The following is a 26,792-nucleotide window of genomic DNA, read 5'->3' as shown; positions in this document are numbered from 1 at the left end:
CGTTCTTAACCACTAGGGCAAAAAGTGGTATGATATTATGGAAACGCGTCGATGATGCTTTTGTTTTTTGGCCTCATGGTCAAGAAATCCTAGTAGATTTTCAAAGACATTTATTCTCTACACACCCTAACATACCTTTTACCATTGAGTTGGAAACTAATAATAACCTTCCATTCTAAGATATTCTTATCAATAAAAAATCAGGCTTAACATTGTATTATTCTGTTTACAGAAAAAGTCATCGGTTATCAACCCTCTCAGCTCTGAAGAAGCCGACACGATGATTGGCGAAACGTCAGCAAATTCGACCCAGCAAGAACCGACGCAGGAGGAATCCAGAAGTTTTGTAAAAAGTATTACAGTAGCCTGTGGAAGCTTCTTTGAAAAATTAATTCTGCTTGAATTAATAGTAAATTTATTATTTTTATAAATAGTTTATTTACAGAGTCAAGTTCATTCTCTCGTTGGTTTCGAAAGCTATGAGACTCTCATTGAGCGTTGTGCAAGCAAGCAAGCATCTTTAGTTGGTTTAAAAACAAACTAGTTCCAAACATTCCTCTTACTAGCATCATTGTAATGGACAATGCAAGTTATCACAGTAGACAGTTGACTAAAACCCCTTCCTCATTTATTTTCACGAATATTATACCAAAAAGGTTCTACAAAGCTTGAACCTACAAAAGGAATACGTCTGTGATAATTATGCAAAATATCTGGGGCATACAGTTTTAAGGCTTCCACCTTACCACTGTATATTTAATCCCATCGAACATGTTTGGCACCAACTGAAATCTGCCATTCGTCGTAACAATGTTTTTCCTCATGTTAACTCCAATGTCCTCAAACTGATAGAAACCGAAGTTTTTAACATCCCTCCACAAAGTTGGACGAATTCTGTTAAACATATACAAAAAGCAGAACAATCGTATATCCATATTGCAAATAATATAGAACAAATAATAATTAGAACAGATAGCGATAGTGATACTGATATATTATGCGAATAATTTTAAATAATTTAAGTAGGTAATAAAAATAATTTGTAATTTTGTTTTAAATTTAAACATAAATACATACATAAATAAATATTGTTTAGTATCTTTCCTAACAAAACACCAAATAATTAAATTCTAAGCAAAGTACGGATCTGTTCGGCCATATTTCATTCTTACAGCTTGCCCGGGTCTTTTCTTAATTCCTATTAGTTAGTCACTTTCTTATATCTATGAACAGACTTTAAGTTCATTGTTTCGACTGAATATTGCACAATTTGTAAAAGTGCTTACAAAAATACAAAATTGTAATCGCCGTTCGGGATCACATGGATGTAGTTTTTGAGAGAATAGAATTTGGTAGCATTTGAAAACACTTTTTTTAGGTGTCTCCAAATACTCGTATGAGAAGAAGCATCTACATCAGACTAAACTTGGCGTATGGATTTTATCTCATTCTTACCTAATCAACTAAATTTTCCTCGTACATTCTGTCTCCATATTTTTGTCTTAAATTAAATCCTAAACTACCAAAAAGACATAAAAAATGAAAATTAAATGATAACAAATTGTGGTTTCGTTTTACTTCGAGATCGGACCAAGAACATTTTCGAAAAAAGAAACGGGACAAAAACCAATTCGTCTCCCAGATGATCGTTTGTTGTTTTTTTTCGCTATCCAATTTCGCAGCCTCCCAGGATAACGCGTAAGCCCACGTTATTAGCAACATTTGACACGCAGGCTCTGATCGCAGGGGACTAAAGCCCCGCCATCCCACACCCCGGCTGGTAAACACGTATGTGCGTCCCGTATATACAGGGTGGGCCGGAGTTATGCCGTCTAACGGCCAAGATCCGTTTTTCTGGTAAGAAAAGTTATAATCTGCTGACAATGATCCTGTTTTCTTCTTTAGTTTTCAATAGGTTTCTAGACAGTTCAAATTTCATGTCCGACTTCGAGATTGTGTTCGGCAACTGCTGATGAGTTTATTCGTACGAGGTGGATTCAGAAAGTAAGGTGACCTTTAAGTTTTATCATAATTTATTTATTTATTCATGAAAATTAACGTTATCCCTTGCAAAGCAATCGATACACTTCTAGTAAGCACATTCTGAGTTCATCCAGCGATTTTTTCTTTATATCTTCAGTAGTTCCAAACCTCTCGTGGGGTTTTCGAGTTTTGCGAACAGGAAAAAGTCGCAAGAGGATATATGCGGTGAATATGGTGGCTGAGGCATAATTGTGGTTTTGTGGTGTTTTGTGTGAGTGAGCTGATGCATTATCGTGATTCAAGTACAATTCCGAACGTTTTCTTCGTAGTGCTTCTTGCAAAAGGCGCATAAATTCAAGGTGATACTCTTTATTGACTTTTTCACGAAAACCAATATTTTAAATTTTGATTGACCCCGTATAAATAAATAAAGCGTAGTAAAAATAAGTGACCACTTTATAAAATTGTTGGCATAATAAAATTGCAGTTGGTGGAAATGGGTTCAAAAATATAGCGTTCGATACAGGGCAATTGTGACGAAAAATGCCCCCAAATCCGAAAACACTCGGTACAGAGCATAACAATGAAAGGGAGTATCTACTAATGCAATAATATACACAGTGTTCCGTTTAAAAGATATCAATTTCGTTTCCCGAATATTTATGAAGCAGCCTGTATATTTCAAAACAATTTTAAATTGTTTAAAATTTAAATTGACAGACGTCAAAATTCAAGCGACAATATCCGATTCCTACCAAATCCCTGCGGTTAAATACTGAAAATGTCCGAAGTGGCTGGGATCCGTGGGAAACGAAACTGACGTGGTAAAGTGACGCTTCCCGCACACTAGATCGGCGTGTAATTTGGTATTTTACAGACGGGAGTAGAAAAAAGAATTGTTAGAAATTTATAGTTTATTTGTCTGAGTGGTAAGGCTCTATCGTGTTCTTTGAGTCTAGTTGATATTTTTCGTCCTTTCTCTCCAATGTATTCTTTGCCGCATATGCATGGAATGCTGTAAATTCCTGGCATCTCAAATGGAATTTTTGTCTCTGACGGATCGAAGATGTTGAGAGATTTTTGGACAAGTGGTAAATCTAGTTTTAACGTTATACGTCTTTAGAACTTTTAACATGTGGTCAGTGATGTTTTGAATGAAAGTGGCAAGTGTAGGATTGCTTTCTGCTTCATTGATATTGGAAGGTTGTGGTGAAGGAACGCTTAATATCTTTCACAACGGAAATAGCGTCCAATACTATATAAAATTATCCATAACCTATAAAAATTCTTATATTATTTTCTCAAAATAGTCTTTTATTGAGTAGGGTTCTGATTTTATCAAAGGTATCCTAATATTTCTTTTCAAACTATTTATTTCTTTTAAACTGTTGGGCAATTTGTTCCAAAATCTTCTACTCATATAATATGGACTATTCTCAGTTAGAGTAAATCTATGTAATGGGTAACTTACATTTCGCGTTCTAGTGTTGTACGTATGGGACGATACATGCAGTTCGAAATATTCGCGGTTTTTAAACAAGAAAATGAGTGACTCATAAATATCGGCACTGCATACTTCGAACACAGTGTTCGAAGTGTTTTCGGAGCGCGAGCATTGAAGATGCCCAGTGAGATTTTGGCGAAACGTCTGCAGGATTCCAGTCGGAGTTCAACGAGCGAACGGATGATATCCCGGAATATAGTGTCATCACATTTTTCCATCTGTGAATCAATACGTGAAAAAAAAAAAATATTTCAAAAATTTTGTTCAAAATTATGTCCATCTGCTCAAACACAACTATCAAAAACTTTTAACAGATGAGCTTGGGTCACTTGTAGGAGAGTCCTTCTTGTGATAGCGGCACACGCTGCACTAATTTTGTTAATGAGATCAGCCATATCTTCGATAGGTTCTTCATAGATAACGTTTTTTATGTAGCCCCAAAGAAAATAATCTGGTAGTGTAATGTTCGGGGACCTCGCCGGCCACCTTACCGGTCCATTAGTACCAAACCATCTGTTGGGATATTCTCGGTTCAAATACCTCGTTACTATTTGGGCATTATGTGCAGAAAATTTGCATCTTGGCTATACAAATCGGACAATGTCGCTAAGAAATACATTCTTCTAGCATAATCGCCTGGTTCTAGTTTATGATCTAGTTTACTTTTGTACGGGTGAAAAGAGTTTCTATGTAGAATTCTCCATGATAGGGATATCTTGGGGTTATTATCGACCTGATGAATTACAGCAGCAGTATTTTCATCATTTGTAGCCGTCCTGTTCCTATCTCTCTTAGGTTTTATGAAGCTGCCATATTCTCTTAAGTTTTTACATAAACTTGAAAAGGTTTTTGCATCGGGGACTCTTCTATGCGGATAACGCCGTGCGTAAACTCTTTTTGCTTCTCTACAATTGCATCTGCATTCTCCAAACACCAGTAACATGTCTACTTTTTCCTCATTGCTAAATTGCACCATTTTCACATAATATTTCTTAGTTTTTTTTTAACCGAACAAATTTGGATATTTCTTGTGACAAAATGTGACAATTTTTTGATACAGCAATAACAACTTTCGTTTGTAATTGCACTTAAAACAACTGCGATAACAATGGTTGCCATAGTAACTAACATTCATGGCATACTTGTAAAAATATAACTTAATATAACTTAGAAACGGGTAAAGTAAATAAGTTTGAGTGAATAACAAAAAAGTTTTTAAATAATATGTACTTTTGTATGCGCGTATTTCCAAAGTCTCTGCAATCGAATAATTTTTCGACGCGTCGCGACGCCCAGCTCTTTGCAGGCGTCGAATTTTTTAAACTTTAGGAAATATCTACTTGACCCCACACTTTGACTACTTTTTACATAAATTAAATATTTCTTTTCGTTTTGGACTTATTGGCGTGCGGAGTTTTAAGTGAAAAACCCTGTATATATATATATATATATATATATATATATATATATATATATATATATATATATATATATATATATATATATATATATATATATATATATATATAATAGTAAAATATAATAAAATTAAAATTGTTATTTATTTATTTTTTTAACTATGAACTAAAATTGGTAGATGGGGATTTCCAATGTTGCCACATTGATACATTGATGGAGTCACACCCGGTATACTTGTAATATTGGCTTTCTTTGTCTCCTAATCGTACGCGGTTGGTGTGTGGTGTGCATATACGGAACGGCAGTGTGGGGGGGCAGAGGGGGGTGGGGGTTGTTACTTCGGCCGCCTCTCTCTCCGACCCGTATCGCATTAATAAATTACGCGCACTGCACCCCCGGGATAGTCGCAACGGCACTAAACGATTGTGTTACATTATTGGGATATTAGCGCGGTAATGATATCTATTTATATTATAATTGGGAAATTTTAAATGAACCGGTGAGGGAGAGTTTTGCGACCCCCTCCGACACGCACGACGCCGTGGCGAAAGGGCCGAAAATAATAGACGACTTGTACTGTTCGGGGTGGCTTTTGTCCGCTTGCGAATCCGCAAAATTTATATTTACAAATTGGACGGACGGGCTGGGATTACTATAAACTTCTTAGAAATGTTACTTTGAGTGAGATCCGCAGATAAAAAAAAGTATATTATGCAACAAGTGCGGTAAACGGCATTTGACATCCGATCACTCCCAAACCCTTAAATATATACACGCGTAATTTATATTTCCAAGGATAATCGTTACCTAGTAGATTCATTCTAATGATTTATCATACAAAAGTTCTTACATTTTTAAAAGAAAAAACGTCCTTATATTTCTAAGATAATTTTCATTCTCTAACAATGATTTGTGTACTATTGCCTTTTTTTCGAAAGATTTTCTAAAGACAATCGGTTTATACTTGTGGCTCTTTTAGTTGATCGAGAGGTTTTCTGCGTACCATGATCCATTTCATTCTTTAAATGCAATCGTTTCATTCTGACATTGCTAAAGATTATCATTATATACAGTGTGTCCAAGATAAGGATGCACAGCATGGGGATCTCGGAAACTATAAGAGATACAGTGTCGGTTAAATTAGACAAAAGTTGCGCATTTTGATACCGAACAAGATCCCGTTTTACAAATTTGAAAATTCCAAGCCGTTCCGGAAATATCCGAGAAAAACCGAAATATTGCGATTTCGTTTTTATTATTTTTTAAAGCTATTTGAAAAGATATGAAAAAACGGAAAACACTTTTCCATTGGCACGTACACACACACACGGTATTAGGTTGTGCTTTTCATTGCGAATTCAACGATGTACGATACAATACGGTTACTTATGTTTTTATCCAGAAAAATGGCTTTTTAATACATTTCTAGTATTTTATTGTAGTAGGCCATGAGATCCGAACGATGAAAGGCAAAAGAAAATGGTTGACAAGTTCGAGTTAATGTGTTTATTTATTTACTAACTCTAACTGTTCATTTAACATAACAACTAAATCCAACAAGTTAATGAAAAACAAATTCTATAACAAATGTTCGAATAAATGACCTCCATTTTCTAGGCATAAGTACGCCCGTCTCACGGTAGACTCCAAAACACGACTTAACATTTCAGGAGTAATTTTATTAAACGCTGCTCGTACTGATTGACGTAATTGTTCCTCGTTGTCAAAACATTCTTTGAATACCTCATTTTTTATGTAGCCCCATAAGAAAAAGTCCAAGGGAGTTAAGTCCGGGGACCTTGGAGGCCAAGGTGTTTCACTGTAAGTCCCAATGTATTTTCCATCAAACCGTTCAGTTAAATATTGGCGAACTTCTCTGGAGTTATGGGCTGGGGCACCATCTTGTTGGAACCAGCAGCCTTGCACAGCGCCTAGCGGTAAATCATCTAAGGCATCTTCTAAATCGTGCCTCAAGATGTCAAGGTACCGCTCGGAAGTTAAGGAATTATTATAGAAAATAGGGCCTATAATCTTGCTACCAAAAATCCCACACCAAATATTAAACCCAAAGCGAACTTGATGTCTGGATAGTCTATTAACACGTGGATTTTGTTGCGACCAATAGTGTGTATTGCGCCTGTTATAAATACCGTTATTGGTCACCATACTTTCATCAGACCAAATCACTTTATATGGAAAATTAAAACTCTCATCACACATCCTGGTATACCACTCACAAAAATGTCTACGTCGTTCGTCGTCACCCGGTTTTAATCCTTGACATATTCTGAATTTGTAAGGCTTAAATTCAGTTTTCCTTAAAATAAACTGAGCTGTAGATTTAGCTACCCCATTCTGGTCTTCAATTTCTCTGGTAGAAGTTTGTGGATTTTGGATAACAGATTGTAGAACAATGTATTGGTTTTCTTCATTGGAAGGTTTTTGTCGGGATAATGCAGGCTTCTTAAATGATCCATATTCTTTCAGATTAAATAACAAACGCCGAAAAATACTCTTGTCAGGTTGTCTCCGCTCTGGGTATTTGTTAGAATACATACGCTCGGCTTCCACACAATTTCTTTGGCATCGGTTGTAGCAAGACAGCATATCACATTTTTCTTCGTTTGTAAAATTACCTCCCTCCATTGTAGAACAAAATAAATTAGAAAAAGAAAACAACAATAAAAATACAAAAACAATAACTAAAGGAATAAACTTATGATCGACTGATAACAAAGACAAATAACATTAATGTGTCATTGAAATTGACTGGATGTCATTTTGTCATGGCCTACTCCATTTAAATACTAGAAATGTATTAAAAAGCCATTTTTCTGGATAAAAACATAAGTAACCGTATTGTATCGCACATCGTTGAATTCGCAATGAAAAGCACAACCTAATACTGTGTGTACTTTTTTTCCGTCCCATAAGAAAAATCAAAGTTGATGGTGGTTCCATGGAATCGAAACGCTGTAATGAAAATTTGTTAACGTCAATTTGGAGAGATTAAAAAGTGCCAATGGAAAAGTGTTTTCCGTTTTTTCATATCTTTTCAAATAGCTTTAAAAAATAATAAAAACGAAATCGCAATATTTCGGTTTTTCTCGGATATTTCCGGAACGGCTTGGAATTTTCAAATTTGTAAAACGGGATCTTGTTCGGTATCAAAATGCGCAACTTTTGTCTAATTTAACCGACACTGTATCTCTTATAGTTTCCGAGATCCCCATGCTGTGCATCCTTATCTTGGACACACTGTATAGCTACACCTAACTAATCGCTGTTTCCTGAAGGTAAATCTGTTTCTGTATATATAGTTGGTAGATAGAGGAAGGAGTCAGGAGGCAGGGACTGGGATCGGTACGTTAAAACAAATTTCCAGGTTGAGCAAAACAAATCGTCTAATTATAAGTAAATAATGTTGGGGTTAGACGAGATCGTGGCGTATTCAGTCTTAGAATACCCGAAGGTTTAAACATTAATTGCGAGCATTTTGTCGAGATTCTACGTCGTAGTAATCGCCAGCAGTGTTCTAATACTTTTTAGTCTGTGTTTAAGAAACCGGGCGTTCTTCAAGGCTCAATATTTTGGCCATTATGATTCAACATTTTGGTTAATTATTAAAGACGATGTTGTCGATTTTTTGATGTATGCAGATGACATAATTATTTTTTAAGCCGTTGTTCAGAGGATTAGCTTTCTCTCCAACGTAGTTTGGAGCAAATCAACAATTGGTCAAAAATAAATGAGAACAAAAAGTTCAGATTTTCACGAAATTATATATTTTTACGTGACAATTGTTTCCACAACACAAATTAATGTTGTGAGAATTTAAGTTTAATAATGGAGAAGTATTTAAATCTAATTGATCTTTTGAATGTCTCATTTTGTTAATCTCCATGGCTCCATTGTTTTTTAAAAATTTTCCTATTGTGTTGTCAGTTCTGAAAGCTATTTTTAAACCACATTTTGACAAATGTCTTGAAACTTTTTCACTAGGTTCTCCTATGTATGTAATTGTTTTAAATTGTTCGTGTTCTGTAATAGGTTTCGGATAAATAGAGTTTACTGTTGTCTGGATTTGTTTTTTATTTATAATTTCATCTATAATGGACGGATTGTAGCCGTTGTTCAGTACAATTTGTTTAATGATATTAAGCTCTTTGTTGTAATTTTCTGCTGAGAGTGGCGTATTAAGAAGTCTGTCTATAAAAGAGTGAAATGCAGCCATTTTGTGGTGATTTGAGCTGTGATGTATGACTGTGTCCGTGTGTGAAGGTTTATGATAAATGGAAAAATCTAATTTGTTTTTCGTTTTCGTAATAGTTAAGTCTAAAAAATTAATAGAGTTCTCCTGTTCAATCTCGATAGTGAATTTTACACGATTATGTAATGAGTTAATGTAATTTAAAATTGAATTCAATTGTCGGTCCGTTCCAACAAAACAAGAAATTTTTACTTGAAGGATGTTCTAGTAAGATATTTTCTAAATTATCCATAAATACCTCGACTAACAAAGGACTAAGTGGGTTTCCCATAGATAGACAAAATTAGATAAAATTAAATAAAATTAGAAAAAATAGATAAAATTATAAATAAAAAACAAATCCAGACAACAGTAAACTCTATTTATCCGAAACACGAACAATTTATAACATTTACATACACAGGAGAACCTAGTGAAAAAGTTTCGAAACATTTGTCAAAATGTGGTTTAAAAATAGCACAAAAAACACAATAGGAAAATTTTTAAGATACAATAAAACGAAATATCCAAAATCTCAAAAATCAGGTGTCTACAGGTTGAAGTGTTGTCCTAAAATTTATATTGGACAAACTCTCTCTATCAGTCACTAAAAAATCGCCACTAGTTCAATGATCAACTCCGCCATTAACCGTTCTCGATAAATATTGTCTTCTTTTATCACTCGCTTTTCACAGACCAGCTTTGTACCGATATTTTAGCTCTCTCTTCTTTATCCGAAGAAGCGTGTGGAATTTTTCTAATTATTCATCACAATCACAGTATTTGGCGTCAAACCAGTCCTCAAATATTTCCTCGGTCATGTTTTCATGTTAAGCCACACAGCAGAGTAAACATCTGCTGGTTTGTTGTTGTACTTAAAACGTCAAAACAATAAATGCACTATATTTTTGGTCGTATTATACCAATGTAGTTTTGTAGTGCCTAAATAAACATATTTTAATGGTTATGTGATTGATTAAATGGCTGCCATTAGTTCGTCCTCCTCCGCGGTATATATAAAAAGCGGAATATATACATATAAAAAGGACGGAAAATAACAAAGCAAAGCCCATCAAAGAGACGATCGGAAAGATTAGCACCGATCGAAAGGAAATCTTTTCGATTTAGATTTTCCGGTCGTATAAACCCGGAAGCGCCTATATCTGATCGGTGTCAAATATTTAGGCCGTTTTATGTGTAGAATATAAAATATATATGTGTGTGTATGTATATATAAACCGGAAACCGGATGCGGACGGGGGTGGTCGTTTGTACATATATATATGTGTACATGGATGCTTCTCGTCGCCAGATGAATCCTCGGCCTCTTGTATAATTCAATTTCACGGTTGGATCCCTCCGTTCAATGGGCGTCTGCTGTCGTCTTTTTCCACGCGCCAGGGCCTTTCGTTCCGATAATCGACCCCATTAATTAAATTTTTCGGTTTCGATTTCGTATATTATGCGGCCGCGTATACGATTTTTTCTTCTTGCTAGAGGAAATTGCCCGCAAGCGAGGAGTAAAGTATACCTTTCTCGAAATGTCAAAATGACAGCAGGGCGCCATTTTGGAACAATGAGAGGGTCACGTGATACCTCTTCGTAAAGACCTTTTAGCGTTCTCTTCACAAACATTTCATTAGTCGTTTTCTGCAATGAATGCTTGCAAATGTTTGTAGTTTGTCAACAAACACCCTGTATAAAGTGTCCGTCGACTTTGATAAATGTAATAATTTGGACAAATAATAGCGATTGCAAATGACTTTTCAAAGAAACTTCTGTTGTGATTACTTGTCATTAATCCACTGCAAGAAGAGAAGAGGAAATGGTGCAGTATAGAACCTAACCTAACATGAGAGAGAGTGTTCATTTAAGATCAGTGTATTCGTTATTAATAAAGTTATTTTACTTTAATACAACAGGTTATGGGCCCAGGACGCAAGACGTTGGCTGGCGGAAGGTAGATAGAGAAAATTCGAAAAAAATTTTTTTTGGGCACGTGTATTAAACTTGTAACGGAAAAATGAATACGTGGTCGGTGGTATTTCCACAATTAAATGCACAGAATTATAATAACTTGAGGTTTAGAGTTAAAGCATTTCTGGAGGAGAAACAGATTGAAGATACGTTGGAAAAAGAAGTATCAAATTTTGCTGAGGAAAAAGAGAAGACAGATTTTAAGATAAGGGATGCAAAGGCAAAATCAATCATAGTGCAATGTGTAAGTGACAAACACCTTGATATAATTAAAGATTCAACTACAGCGAAGCATTAGAAGATGTTTTTCAGAGGAAAAGTGTATTTTCGAAGTTGACTTTAAAGAAGAAGTTGCTAACAATAAAATGTAAGCAGAACGAAAAATTAGAGGATCATTTTTTGAAATTTGACTTTGTAATACGAGAATTAGAAATTAAAAAATGGGAATAATAGTAGAAATGACAATGAAGTTACATTCAAAGCAAGCCAATATGTGTGTTATAAATGTGGCAAACAAGGTCACAAATTTTTTGAGTGTTTACAGAATAGGCATAGAGATAGGGGTAGATTTTCTACGAATTACAGAGGTTCACGTCGAGGTAATCGTAGGTATAGTTCGAATGCAAACACAAGTGAGCAGCCAAATGAAGTAAAAGAAAGTGATAAACAAGTTGCATTTATTGCATTAAATAGTCTGAGCTTGAATGACAACATAAACAGTTTTATTTTGGACTCTGGAGCTACTGAACATTTAGTGACAAGATTTAAAGACAGAAATAAAAATAGGTACTGCCAAGAGTGGGGAGACGTTGGTTGCAGAGAAAAAGGGAACACTGAGTGGTATTTGCCAAGGTAAAGAAATAAAATTAGAAGCTCTAATAGTTAATGGTATGTCGCATAGCTTAATTTCTGTGTCAAAATTATTAACAAAAGGTTTTAAAATAATATTTGAAACTGATAAAACAGGTAGAAAACATGCAAAAATAATACACAACAATGCTACATTTTATTGTGAAAGTTTTAATAATTTATTTTTGATTGTTATAAATTTAACAACTGAAAATTGCTATAAAGTAGTAATTGATAATGCAGGAAAGATTTGGCATAAGAGACTACGACATTTAAATCGCTACGGTCTAAAACAGTTAAATTTACCTTACAGTGATGAAATTTGTAGTAATTGTGTTGAAGGTAAAAGTACTAGAAAAACTTTTTATCAATGTACTAGAAAAACTACTCGGATTGGTCAACTTATTCATACAGATATTGCAGGGCCAGTGGCAACTCCATCTCAAAGAGTTATGCAGCATACGAATTAAATCGGTCACCCACAAAAGCAAGTGGTGGTGTTCCTCCCTCGACAAGGAGGTATCAAAATAACAATTTATCAAAATTAAGAGTTTTTGGGAGTAAGGCATGGTCAGTTGTTTTACCAAAAGCAAATAAATTAGAGAAACGTGCAAACTTGTGTATCATGACTGGATATGGTTTAAATGGACACGGGCTTTGGGATTTTGAGAAGAATGAGATTATATATTCAAGAGATGTTACATTTGATGAAAATCAGACAAATTACAATCAGTTAATAGAAGAAGTCGAAGACGAAAACATAGCGATGAAGAAAATAATAATAAGAGATGAAGAAAATTACAATAAAGAGACAGAAGCAGACGAAAATGAAGTAGGTAGAATAAATGAATCAGAAGATGATAACGATGGAATAAAGTCAGAAAGTTTAAATGACAGAAATGTAACAAAAACTGAGACATCAAGACATGGAAGAAAGATAAACACACCAAAACATCTTAGTGAGTATGAAATTTACTCAGCATATTGTTTGCTAACATCACAGAACGATCCAATGAATTACGACGAGGCGATAAAAACAGTTGAATGGAAGGAAGCTATAAAAAAGGAATTACACTCGCGTGAAAAAATGCAAACCTGGACTGAAGTGCGATTACCAGAAGGTAAAACACCGATACAGACAAAATGGGTATTTCGAACAAAAGACGATGGCATAGAAAAGGCTAGAATAGTGGCTACAGGTTTCGAAATTAAGGAGAAGCATCTTTATGAACCAGTTTACTCTCCTGTAGCACGTATAAAACAGTTAGATATTCCTACAGCTTTCTTAAATAGAAAATTAGAAACCGAGGTTTATGTATATCCACCTGAAGGTCTTCAAACAAAATCAACAGTTTTAAGATTAAATCGAGCTTTATATGGTCTCAAAGAGTCTCCAAAAGTTTGGAATGGAACTTTTAATAATTTTGCCGTTGAAAACAATTTTCAAAGATCAAGACATGATTGCTGCTTGTTCTGTGGTAAAAATAACTGGATATTATTATACGTAGACGACATGCTAGTAGTGGGAAAGAATGAAAACATTGAAGAAACAGTATTTTTACTAAAGAAACATTTTCAAGCAAAAGCCACTCGCCCATAGACCACTCGTCCATTGGCCACTCACCCTAACCTGGCCAAACCGCCGTCCGTGGTACCAACCTAACCAAACGAGTGGCCAATGGGCGAACGGACAGGACGCAAAAAAGAAGAAGACCCATGACCGAGTGGCCCATAGCCGAGTGGCCCATGGCCGAGTGGGCCGTGACCGGGTGGCCCATGGTCGAGTGACCCATGGCCGAGTGGCCCATGACCGAGCGGCCCATGGTCGAGTGACCCATGGCCGAGTGGCCCATGACCGAGCGGCCCATGGCCGAGTGACCCATGGCCGAGCGGTCCATGGTCGGGGGGACCCGTGGGCGGTGTGCACGTAGCCGGGAAGCCAAAAAGTGAGGTTATGTGGGCCTGGATGCCTCTTTATTCATCTACTTGTTTCATAGAATTTCTAATAATTTACCCGCGAAAACCTGTACACAATCATCAGGTAATGAAACCCTGGAATTCAAAAGAAGACGTATGCTTTCTGCAAACGACAGGCTTGCATCTACTATCAAATGGAAGAAAGGTCAGATTGAGTACACACTCCTATATCCGCTGAATTTAGATCGTGTGAGGAACTAAATAATAGTATGGTACTTTATTTTGGCCGCCATTCCTGCAAAATGTTGATAAGGGATAAGCCAGTTCGTTTTGGCTTCAATCTTTGGTTTGGTTTTATTCACTTCAATATGGTGCTCAAAATAAACCTCATTCTGACCTTGGTCTTGGCGGTGACGTTGTCACGAGTCTACTTTCTGTTAATAAATAAATCATCCAATTTTTTTGACAATTTTTTTCATCATTCCAACTATTTGTAAATTGTATAACATTTGGAAAAAAAGACCGGTGATCCTATCTTTCAGCATATGAATCTGAATCAAAAATTTATATTGTCCGTTGGCACGACAATTCAGTTGTAACTGTGGCATGTAATGTTTCTAGCGCAGATCCTGTCCAAAATGTAAAACGCTATAATAGAAAAGAACGGAGAGATGTAAATATACCCCAACCTTATGCAATTGCCCAATCAATAGATATATGGGTGGGGTAGATTTACATGACAACGGAATTGCTAATTACAGCTGCCAGGTATTTGTAAAAAAATGGTGGTGGACTTTATTTTATAACTCACTGGATAGTTTAGTACTGAATGCATGGAAATTGTATAATAAAGATTTCCCAGGTAGATTTTACATCTTACATTGCTTTGCGACTTTTAAAAACTGATAAAACAATTGCGATATGATAATCAAGGTCACCTGATGATTGTTTATGCTCATAAAGCCCGAAGGAGATGTAGAATCTGCCACAGCCACACAATTTACGTTTGTAGTAAATAATAAAATATTACGCGTTTTCTTGTATCAAATCAGGTTCTATTTGGAAAACAATCTACTTTTAGTTGTATGTATAAATTATATGTTACATCTTATGTGCCCAAAAACCTTTAATGTTTTTTCCCAGTGGTTCGTATACGCACCATTATTTTTTTGTTTGTTTCGAGTTTTTTTTTTTGACACATATAATGTATTCTTAAGTACAACAAAATAAATAATTTTATTTTTTTATTTTTTTTTATGCTTCGGATAATATGGGTTAACTACATATAACAAACCCCTCAAAGAAAATATTTTAGTTTTTATTGCAACCCCTGGACCGCGAAGATGGGCAATCTATCCTATTCTGTCTGGCATTTTATTGCCGAGCTAAACAAGGTCAGGAAAAAGAAGAAAATCGACGTCGCGCGAGTTTTGGGCCACTTTGTTCGCCTCCCCCCACCGAAGGATATCAGGCGTTTTATGCCCGTCTTTTATTCCTTAATCTAAATTGCCAAGTATCGAACGGATAAGGGTTAATGGGAGCAAAGTGGCGGGACTGGGGGATTTGGAAGGCCTGTTTCGGTTCACACATCTCTCTCACCCGTTCCCGGGAAGCATCAGACGCTAATCTTCTTACATTGTCAAAAACAATCGCATATACCGACCCTTCCTCCCGAGGGCGTCTAATCTGTATATAGTTGTGTGTGTGAGTGTGTTTGGGAGAGTCAAGCTATCCCCCCTTTTTTCTCCCAAACGGCTTAAAAGTGGGCTCGAGTTTATGGTTTTCCGTATACCGCAAAATAAAAAAATTAAATTTTGGTAAATGGGGGCAATCGGGAGCCCTCGTTCTAAGCGACGATTCTAAGGCACTAACAGCTTACGGTTTTACTTTGAGGCAACGGATATTGATTATTCCGTGGCGAAGATTCCCTACAGACAATTATGTACACCGTGATTGAAATATTATAATTTTGTTGATACAGGATGCCTCCGACATCAACTTTGTTATTTTAAAATGGAACACCCTGTATATTTCGTCGTTTTTGGAATCCTTGGTTAAAATAAATGTTACTTTCTAAAGAAACTCCTATTCGAATTTTGCATAGTTTAGGCGGAAATTGAGGTTATGTGTTTTTTTCATATTTTGATGGCCCCATATAAAATTGTGCTGTGACGCTACTGATTCAGGTATTGCAACGAAAATTTAACCACAGTGTGACAGATACAGTTTTGGCGAATTTAAATAACAAAATCTCAAGATTTTCAAATAGAACATCATAGAAAATTCCAGGACGAAAAACAAGCTATACATTCCCCGTATAATTTCTTGTTGAATTTAAAGCTGTCCACACACTTTAACAGATTCAATAAAACTTCAGAATTCACATTTAAAGAAACATTTAATGAATAATTATCTAGCTTGATCGAAAAATAAATAATTAAAGTTTATGGGTTAACTAAAAAACTATAACTTCTCCAAAGTAAAAATAAAATTTATAATAACAAAATAAATTTTAAGTAGAAATATGAAAAACGACAATAACAAACAGATATGTCAAAGTTTGTTTATACCTTAATGCGTCAAAAAAAAGATTGTGATGTCATAGCCAACTACATTTTTAAATATTTTGATGAGAGAGAGAGATGAAGCGAGCATTTTAAGAAGAATATTTTTTAGTAAACTTTATGGACCGAATTGAGCAACACTTTCAGTTAACTTTTCATTTATAAATTTATTTATTCAAATTTGTTACCTTGGTTAGTTGGCCTATAAACTTTAATTACTTAGTTCTGTTATATGGTATTTTCAATCAAGCTAGATAATCAACCAGGAGGAATGTTTCTTTAAATATGAATTCTGAAGTAGTGTAGGCAGCTTTAAATTCAACAAGAATTTATAGGAGTGTTTTATCTTAAACTTCGAATATCTCAAAAAGTACGAAAAATTTAAATATAAGATAAATTACAAACTAGCCCTGCTTTTTTATTCTAGAATTGATATCTGAATAAAAATATAAGAAAGTGAGCTTTATTTCAACCAAGGATCCAAAAAGTCGATAACTTAAAATAACAATTAAAATAACCAAGTTGATTTCGGAGGGGACACTTTTGTATCAACCTGTATCCATAAAATTATAATATTTTAAATCTTGATGTGTTTACAAAAAACCTACGCATACAGACCGATACCTTAATGCATTGTCACATCACCATCCGGCCTAAAAATCGTCTGTTATCAACTCTCTTCCCAAGTAAAGTCTGTTCATAGATATAAGAAAATGACAAACTGATACGAATTAAGGAAAGACCCGGGCAAACTGTAAGAATGAAATATGGCCGAACAGGTCCGTACTTTGCTTAGAATTAAATTATTTGGAGTTTGGTTAGGAAAGATACTAAACAATATTTTTTTATATATTTATGTATTTATGTTTAAATCTAAAATAAAATTACAAATTATTTTTATTACCTACTTAAATTACTTAAAATTATTCACATAATATATCTGTATCACTATCGCTATCATCGTTTGTTCTAATTATTATTTGTTCTATATTATTTGCAATATAGTATACGATGGTGCTGCTTTTTCTATATCTTTAACAGAATTTAATTTAATTTAATTAATAATAACCTTGTTGGTCACTTTCTTATCTCTACCACATACATTTTGTTATTACACTAAATAGTTATGCATTGGTCATCAATATGTTTCAGAAACTGATATATTTTATTAATGTTGACGAGACTGATTAATAAAACATTTTTAAAGGTTTCGTAACAAGTATGTTGAAGCATGGTTATAAATGAATATTTATAAAATTAATACGCGTGCCGTAATAAAAATAAAATAATAAATAAACTCTTATTTACCAAAAAAAAATCAGATTTACAGAAATTACTTTTTAGCAATACATTCTACACACTTAAGAGTATAACGCTTTTTTTATGTTCTAAAATCTGCAATTCTTTTCCATCTTTTTTGTTTGATTTTAATCTATTTCTCGTCTGTAAATTTACTAATAATTTTTGATTTGTTTGATTACGTTATTTTATACACTTTTTTTGTGAAAAATAAAATACTTATATAAAACAAAAGTCTAGTTTTCCTTCAAAAAATTTAAATATTAGAAGATCGTAAATGATTCTTATTTGAACAAATATTACCTGTCATTAATAATTTTTAACAAAATTGTCCGTTAATAAATTATTAACCACCTTAAAAAAAAATTTGAACATACAAACTAAATAAGTTGTTCCAATTACTTCTAATGGAGAGGAGAGGTTTTATTGTAAGAATAATTTTTATTTTAAGAGAAATCAGCGGCGTACCATCAATGTTTGCCAATATACAGGAGATATGTAGTACATGTGGTATCAAAAGTGGTATTAGATATACTAAAAGAATATTATAAAATTTTATTTTTGAAAACATTAAGACGTTTCGGACGTTATACACCCTGTATAATAAAATATAGAGTGTTTCATTTGAAAAAATGGTAATCTCTTTATTTTTTTTGCCGCTAAAGGGAGTCTATATACAGGGGGTCCCGTTTAAAATATCAAAGTGGATGCTGTTTATGATATTGATTCGCCCTCGCTTATGTAAACGCCCTGTATATATCTACCTTTGAAATTTTGAGCCTCTGTTTCAAATTTTTGTTGAACCGACATATAAACAAAAATTTTAATTTTTTTCAAAAAAAAAAAACAAAAAAAAAAGATTATCTTCCGGGGGTCCGACGTTTCCACCCGTCGTAAATCATCATGGTTGTAAGCGCTCACGTGGCAACATACTGACTTTGGAAATTTACATTTAAATGGGGGGGGGCAGCTCGGGGGACGGGGGCGCAATCGAGAAACTAATTTAAAACTGTCAAATGTCTGGACGGGTCCATTGTGCGTTAAGTTGGCGCAAATTTAATCGGGCAGAGTTTTAATTGGGGTCGGCGGGCCGGGGTGGCAGGGGGCAGTCGAGTCGGATCGTAACCGGGGGTGATAATTTCAATTTACGCCAAATTCGCGTTTATTTATAGGCGGCAGTTTATAGTCGATTCCGCTACGACGTTTAATGTCTAAATTATATTTTTTCTACTCCCTGTCAATTAGCACACGGGGAATTAAAAGATCCCTATAACGTGAGTGGGCCCAGAATTTATCATAATTATTATTATGGTGTCTTTATTATCCAAAAAGCAGCGAGCTTTATTTATAATTTATTTTTATTGCGGTTTTTTATTTATCGGTACTTGAGTAAGATCAGGTCAAGTGGACCCCCCATTTACCACTTGATCATAAAAAATTATTCTATATAAATTTTTTATAAGTACTTATGATGGAAAATTGATCCCTCAAATGATATTTTACAATTTTGATTTTAACAACATCTTTTTTTATAATGAAAATTTTAAGTAATTCTAATTAAAACATGCTTTACACATTTAAGTTTAAGGTTCCGGAAGAAAATTTCACTGCTCGGTATTAGTTTAAACAAAATGACAGCGCCTGGCGCCGAGCGCTGCGGAAGCGCCGCGCCGCCGAGCGTCTCGAACTGCATTGAAGGTGTTACCAGTGATAATTTAAAATAATAATACAAAAAAAATGTTATTAATAAAATTTTGTTTTTTTTTTTACAATGTTATAAAGAGGAAGAAGAACTTTTTTTTTATTATTTTTACCGAACAGCGTGAATTTAAAAAAAAATCAACTTTAAATTTTTTAAACAATCCATCTTTAGTTAACAAAAGAAACCCCGCTCCGTTACGATGTTCATTTGTTTTTCGTATCCCAGTAAATAACAAAATCTTTTTAGAAGTCATTCCTGTCTATTCGTGACATAAGTTTACATTATATAAGCTACATATTTGGGCCACTTATGACGTTTTTGGATATAGTACGGGATATTCCGATCACCCTGTAGAGTATGTGAAAACTTTAGATACAAAAGTTTTAGCTGTCCAGCTGTGTAAAAAAAACTGGCAACAGAATCACAGCCTTCTTGTTATCGTCAATTATCATTACAAAGGGTGCCCAATTTTCAGTGTTATGCAAATTACCGACGCACCATGTACATTTTTAAAAAATCATCAAGAATAAAAGTTTTTGGTCCGGATCTTACGCGTCGTTTGGTTAAAGAATTTTTTCGATCGTGTATACCGTCTTGGAGAAATGATTTTTTTCTCGATACCCTGCAAGTGCGGTTTTTAATTTTTAAAAAATACTTCCCGACTCCCCATCCCCCCCCAGTTTCAACAGGCTTCGTTACGGAGCTAATCTCTATATATGCGTCAAATTTCAAGTGGATGGCCTCAAATTTCGGACACTTATCGTGTTGCATAGCAAAGTCCAAAAAACAGACGAAAATCTAAAAAAAAAAAGATGGACGCCTTGGTTTGATCAGACTCATTTTTTACTGGTTTGTGTAGCTCGTGCACGGCAAATTTGAACATCGTGCTGCAAACTGTTCAAAAGATATAGCCAATTAATGCCAGGTTTACAGAGAAACGGAGAACGGAGAACAGAAAAAAAAAGTTTTTTTTTGGACGCTGATCATTTGCATACCAATGGCGGTCCCCTAGGACCTACCGATGCCGAGATATAAATTTCGTTGCCAACCGGTGTTAAATGTGGCAGAACTACCTTATGGAAGTGTATTGAACACATGGGTTTTAGATTTAAGAAAAATTGACAAAAGGCAAGTTTCGGAAGAAGAAGAATTCGGAAATGGCGACTGGAATATCTAGAAAAAATTTGGATTTGCAGATAACCTGGTTCGACACTTATGACACCCCGTAAAAGGGTTGGGTTGACTCAACCGATAAGTGTAAAACAAACGCGCCATCAAAAAGAGGTAAAAGAATAACTATTTTGCATGCTGGCTCCAAAGATGGATGGATTCCAAATGGAATTTTTCTGTCTGCGAAAAATATTAAAGATTCTTCTCTGGATTACCACGAAGACACCACCGCTGATTTATTTGAAAGTTGTTCCAAACATTCCTCCTAATAGCGTCATTGTAATGGACAATGCAAGTTATCAATGTAGACTAAAACCCCTTCTCCATGTGACACAAAAGCAACAATCCAAAACTACATGTATAATAACGACATTTATTTTCACGAAGATTATACCAAAAAGCAATTAACTGAGGTTGTACAAAGCTTGAACCTACAAATATATGTATAAGGTTGTTCGGAAAGTCATTTCGTTTTTTCCCGTCAGAGGACTTAATTTCGTTTTTTCGAAACCAACTTCACACTTAAGCCGCATAACCATTATATGTCTTGAGAGCTGATATTGCAAGGCTTGTGTGTGAAAAAGTTTTATTAATTCTACGCAGTAGTTTTTGGTTGGTGCCCTTTTAAATATGGAGAGCAATAAGCAGCATTTTCGTCATTTTTATTTTTTACTTCAGAAAAGGTAAAAATGCTGTCCAAACGAGAAAAAAATTGACGGATGTGTATGGAGAAGGCGTGTTAACAGTACGCCAGTGCCAGAACTGGTTTGCAAAATTTCGATCCGGCAATTTTAATGTCGAAGATGCACCACGGTCTGGAAGGCCGGTCGAAGCTGACAAAGATGCGATAAAGGCATTAGTTGATGCAAATCGGGGAATAACCACACGAGAAATCGGTGAGAGATTAAATTTGTCGAATTCGACTGTTTATGGCCATTTGAAAGGCATGGGCTTAACCTCGAAGCTCGATGTGTGGGTGCCCCATGTCCTTACGGAGCGAAATTTGTGTCGTCGCGTTGACGTGTGTGATTTGCTCCTCAAACGTCAAGAAAATGATCCATTTTTGAAGCGGATTATTACTGGGGACGAAAAATGGGTTGTATACAACAATGTTAAACGCAAGAGGTCATGGAGCAGAAAAGATGAACCGGCTCAAAGCGTGTCAAAAGCCAACATTCACCAAAAAAAGGTGATGCTCTCCGTTTGGTGGGATGTCAAAGGAATCGTTTTTTTTGAGCTTTTGCGGGACAATACAACGATTAATTCAGAAGTCTATTGTCATCAACTGGACAAATTGAATGATTCATTAAAGAGAAGAGGCCCGAATTAATCAACAGGAAGGGTATAGTGTTCCACCAGGATAATGCGAGACCTCACACAAGTTTGGTCACTCGCCAAAAACTTTTACAGCTTGAATGGGACGTACTGCAACATCCACCATATTCTCCAGATCTGGCGCCTTCCGACTACTATTTGTTCCGGTCCCTGCAAAATTTTTTGGATGGCAAAACCTTTACCTCAAATGAAGATGTCAAAAACCACCTGAACCAGTTTTTTGCCAGCAAGGACCAAAACTTTTATGACAGGGGAATTATGTTACTGCCAGAAAGATGGCAAAAGGTGTTGGACCAGAATGGCCGATATATAATTTAATAAAATATTTATTCATTATACGAAAACTGTCTTTCATGTTCCCCAAAAAAAACGAAATGACTTTCCGAACAACTCAATATATTTAATCCCATTGAACATGTTTGGCACCAACTGAAATCTGCCATTCGTCGTAACAATGTTTTTCCCCGTGTTAACTCCAATGTTCTCAAAACTTATAGAAACCGAAGTTTTTAACATCCCTCCACAAAGTTGGGCAAATTCTGTTAAACATATAGAAAAAGCAGAACAATCGCATATCCATATTGCAAATAATAATAATAATTAGAACAGGCATTGGTAGCGCTAGTGATACTGATGTATTATGTGCATAATTTTGAGTAATTTAAGTAGATAATAAAAATAATTTGTAATTTCATTTTAAATTTAAACATAAATATTGTTTAGTATCTTTCCTAACAAAGCCCCAAATAATCAAATTCTAAGCAAAGTTGTTCGGCCATATTTCATTCTTACAGCTTGCCCGGGTGTTTCCCTAATTCGTATCAGTTAGTCACTTTCCTATATCTATGAACAGACTTTACCCCAGTGACTGTCAACTCGATATCCGCACACGTTCGGCAATTAAAGCATCACGCGGGACGATCACCGTCACGGTAGCGTTCGGATACTCCCTTCGCCCCCCACTTTCAGTCATTTCGGCACGCATCGCAAAAGGAAATGTTCGCTAATTAACGAATTAACTTTGGTGTTTCGGCTTTGCACATGTGCGGCGAGCTGTTGCGGCATTATTATCGTTTTTGTGGCCGCGTTTGATAGTCGTACGTCACGCCCTTAATTCGGTTAACGTATCGGGTATCAAAGCAAATTGGTTCTCGTTTCTTTCGTTCGCGGAGGAGACACATCTGCGACAAAGGTTCTCCGGCTGGGAAAAGCGCAGCGACGAACTCTTCAGACGGAAACCCGCGTTTTTAATTTGTTTTGAGTCTATTGGATTGTAGGACGTGAATTAATAATAATAATATTTATTTTTCCGAAGACAACCACAATATTGTAAATTCCCAAGTAGCACAAGGACGTCCGTAAAACGTAGTCGGGATATCTGAGGGGACATATCCTAGGGATAGCTTGTTTCACCTAAGGGACATCCTGAAGATATCTCAAGGATAATTGGGACGTCCACAGTATATCAGATAATTTTTAATTTTGCTTTTGATGGTAAAAGTGATTGATACCATTAATAAAACACATTTTATACACATCTGATTTTTTATATTGTAGATATGATACTATATCTTGAACTAAATTCTAAAAGAATAACTAAAACTTGACAGGTTTTCTGCCATTCTCTTTCAGCCAAGCAGCTATTCAATTCTCACATTCTTTTGATATCCTTTTGACAGCATCTGAAAATATTGTACTTTTGAGAAAGACAGGTACTTTATAAAAATAAAAATAAAAAGAAAGAGACTTTTCAAAAAATAGATCGTTACATCCGCCTTTTAAGTAAAGGCTTGATTTGACGCTGATAGTACTCTCATGAAAGTGATCTTCGATGCTAATCTCCACGATGATGCAGGTAAAGTCTGTTCATAGATATAAGAAAGTGACTGATACGAATTAAGGAAAAGTGAGAATGAAATATGGCCGAACAGGTCCGTACTTTGGTTAGAATTTAATTATTTGGGGTTTTGTTAGGAAATATACTAAACAATATTTATTTATTTATGTATGTATTTATGTTTAAATCTAAAATAAAATTACAAATTATTTTTATTACCTACTTGCTTGCTTTTGTTTCACACGAGGAAGGGGTTTTAGTCAACTGTCAAATGTGATAACTTGCATCAGATTATGTGTTTTTTTTTTATTTTGATACAGGCATCGCAACGAAAATTTAATCACAGACTAAGGAGATGATGCACTACTTAATCAGTTTGGCAGATGCGCCTCAGCTTATACAGGGTGTCCCAAACATGTGGTGCCGTTTTGGCGATTTTAATTAACAATATCTCAAGGTTTTCAAATGGAATGCCCTAAATTTTTATCCATTTTATCATTGTAGCACAAAAACAAGGTAAGTTTAAGTTAAGTTAAGTTACATTTTAAACAACTGAGACGGAAAATACTTGGGTTTTTTAGATTTGTGGTGTTTTGAAAGACATTTTATTGGCAACGTTTTTGTGCACTTCTACATCGAGGTCAGAGTTGGCAAGTCTTAAAAAAACCCGAATCAAACCTTTAAAATCAACTTGTGTTTATTATTTCCGGACACGAACGAAACAAGAAACGCTTTTTTAATAAAAATACCACAGAAAATACGGATTCATCTATTTGAAAAAAATACAACAACTTAAAAATAATATATTTGTTTACATTACATTTGACAACACTCTTGGGCTGCAACCAATGACGCAACTACTCGCGGTCGTGCCGCGCCGGACTCACTCGAGTTTAGTCGGCTTCTCCACCGTCTCGTCGTCCGCCATCTTTTTAGCCTTGTTTTTGATGGCGGTATAAGGTACACGGCGCCTTGGCGTGCATTTTGAGCATTTAGTGTGCTTTCAGTGCTTTCATTTCAGGTATTTTTTATGTGGTATTATCATTACTGCAGAACTTCATGTAAGTAAAGCTTTATGGTAATACTTCGATAAATTATAACCCGAACGAACCATTTTGCTAGGTCAATGAAATAACAAGACCAGGCGGCGGTAGCAGTTATGAGTTTGTAAAAACAAGCTCTGACCCCGCTGATTTCAAATGAACTTGCAATGAAATTTTATTGGTTGGGGGGGGGGGGGGGGGGAGAAATTTTCAAAATTATGTATTACGTTTTTTAAAAATAAATAGGACGTAAATGTAATACAAATAAAGTGTAAGAAATATAATTTAATAAAATATATAATAAGGTGATCGCTTAGTTGATACTTTTTTTAAGGGGTGATTACTGGACCGAGTTAAGATAAAACTGACTTTTTTGTAATCTATATACGTTTTAGATTACAATCGTTTTTGATTCTAGACTTCTTTTCGTATCTTTACTTTGTTTTTGAAAACAGAAATAAAATCCATTTTCTCTTCAGGTTTTTTGAGAAGTTAAATTAAGGCATACAAAAGTAAAGTATTTTTTTTATTTGCAATGTTAGAGAAAATCCCCCAGAACAAATTTATATTTTTACTTATATAGTATATAGTATCTTACTCTATTTTTAAGATACTTTAGGTTAGGTTGTTCTATGTTTTTACTATATGACATACCTACAATTTTTTCAAATCTACAATAGAAACGAATCAGATGTGTATAAAATGTGTTTTATTAAAGGTATCAATCGGCCGTCCTTCACTTTTACCATCAAAAGCAAAATTAAAGATTAACCATACCCAATAGTACCAAATACTGGGATAGAATTTTTGTAGTCGTACAACCGATTGGACTACTGGACATTACATTTTCAGTATCTCTCCTAAGCTGTTGGAAATAACCCAATAAGTAAGGTCCACTGGTATATCTATATAAGATCCTATATCCTCACAGTCGGATATACTGACGACGTCTCAACTAGTATAACTGGATATCCTTAGTATGTCCTAACAAACATCCTACGACATACGTACCTGATATAGTGTGGACGTTTCAATTAGTAACATTATGCTTAGTAATGTAAATGAAAATGAATGGAAAAAAAATATCTACAATAGAAAAAAATCAGATGTGTATAAAATGTGTTTTATTAATGGTATCAATCGGCAGTCCTTCACTTTTACCATCAAAAGCAAAATTAAAGATTAACCATACCCAATAGTACCAAATACTGGGATAGAATTTTTGTAGTCGTACAACCGATTGGACTACTGGACATTACATTTTCAGTATCTCTCCTAAGCTGTTGGAAATAACCCAATAAGTAAGGTCCACTGGTATATCTATATAAGATCCTATATCCTCACAGTCGGATATACTAACGACGTCTCAACTAGTATAACTGGATATCCTTAGTATGTCCTAACAAACATCCTACGACATACGTACCTGATATAGTGTGGACGTTTCAATTAGTAACATTATGCTTAGTAATGTAAATGAAAATGAATGAAAAAAAAATATCCACAATAGAAAAAAATCAGACGTGTATAAAATGTGTTTTATTAATGGTATCAATCGGCAGTCCTTCACTTTTACCATCAAAAGCAAAATTAAAGATTAACCATACCCAATAGTACCAAATACTGGGATAGAATTTTTGTAGTCGTACAACCGATTGGACTACTGGACATTACATTTTCAGTATCTCTCCTAAGCTGTTGGAAATAACCCAATAAGTAAGGTCCACTGGTATATCTATATAAGATCCTATATCCTCACAGTCGGATATACTGACGACGTCTCAACTAGTATAACTGGATATCCTTAGTATGTCCTAACAAACATCCTACGACATACGTACCTGATATAGTGTGGACGTTTCAATTAGTAACATTATGCTTAGTAATGTAAATGAAAATGAATGAAAAAAAAATATCCACAATAGAAAAAAATCAGATGTGTAT

The sequence above is a fragment of the Cylas formicarius genome, unplaced genomic scaffold (genome assembly GCF_029955315.1).
Source record: "Cylas formicarius isolate icCylForm1 unplaced genomic scaffold, icCylForm1.1 PGA_scaffold_6__28_contigs__length_40554024, whole genome shotgun sequence".
NCBI lineage: Eukaryota > Metazoa > Arthropoda > Insecta > Coleoptera > Brentidae > Cylas > Cylas formicarius.
Note: the sequence above shows the minus strand (reverse complement) of the source record.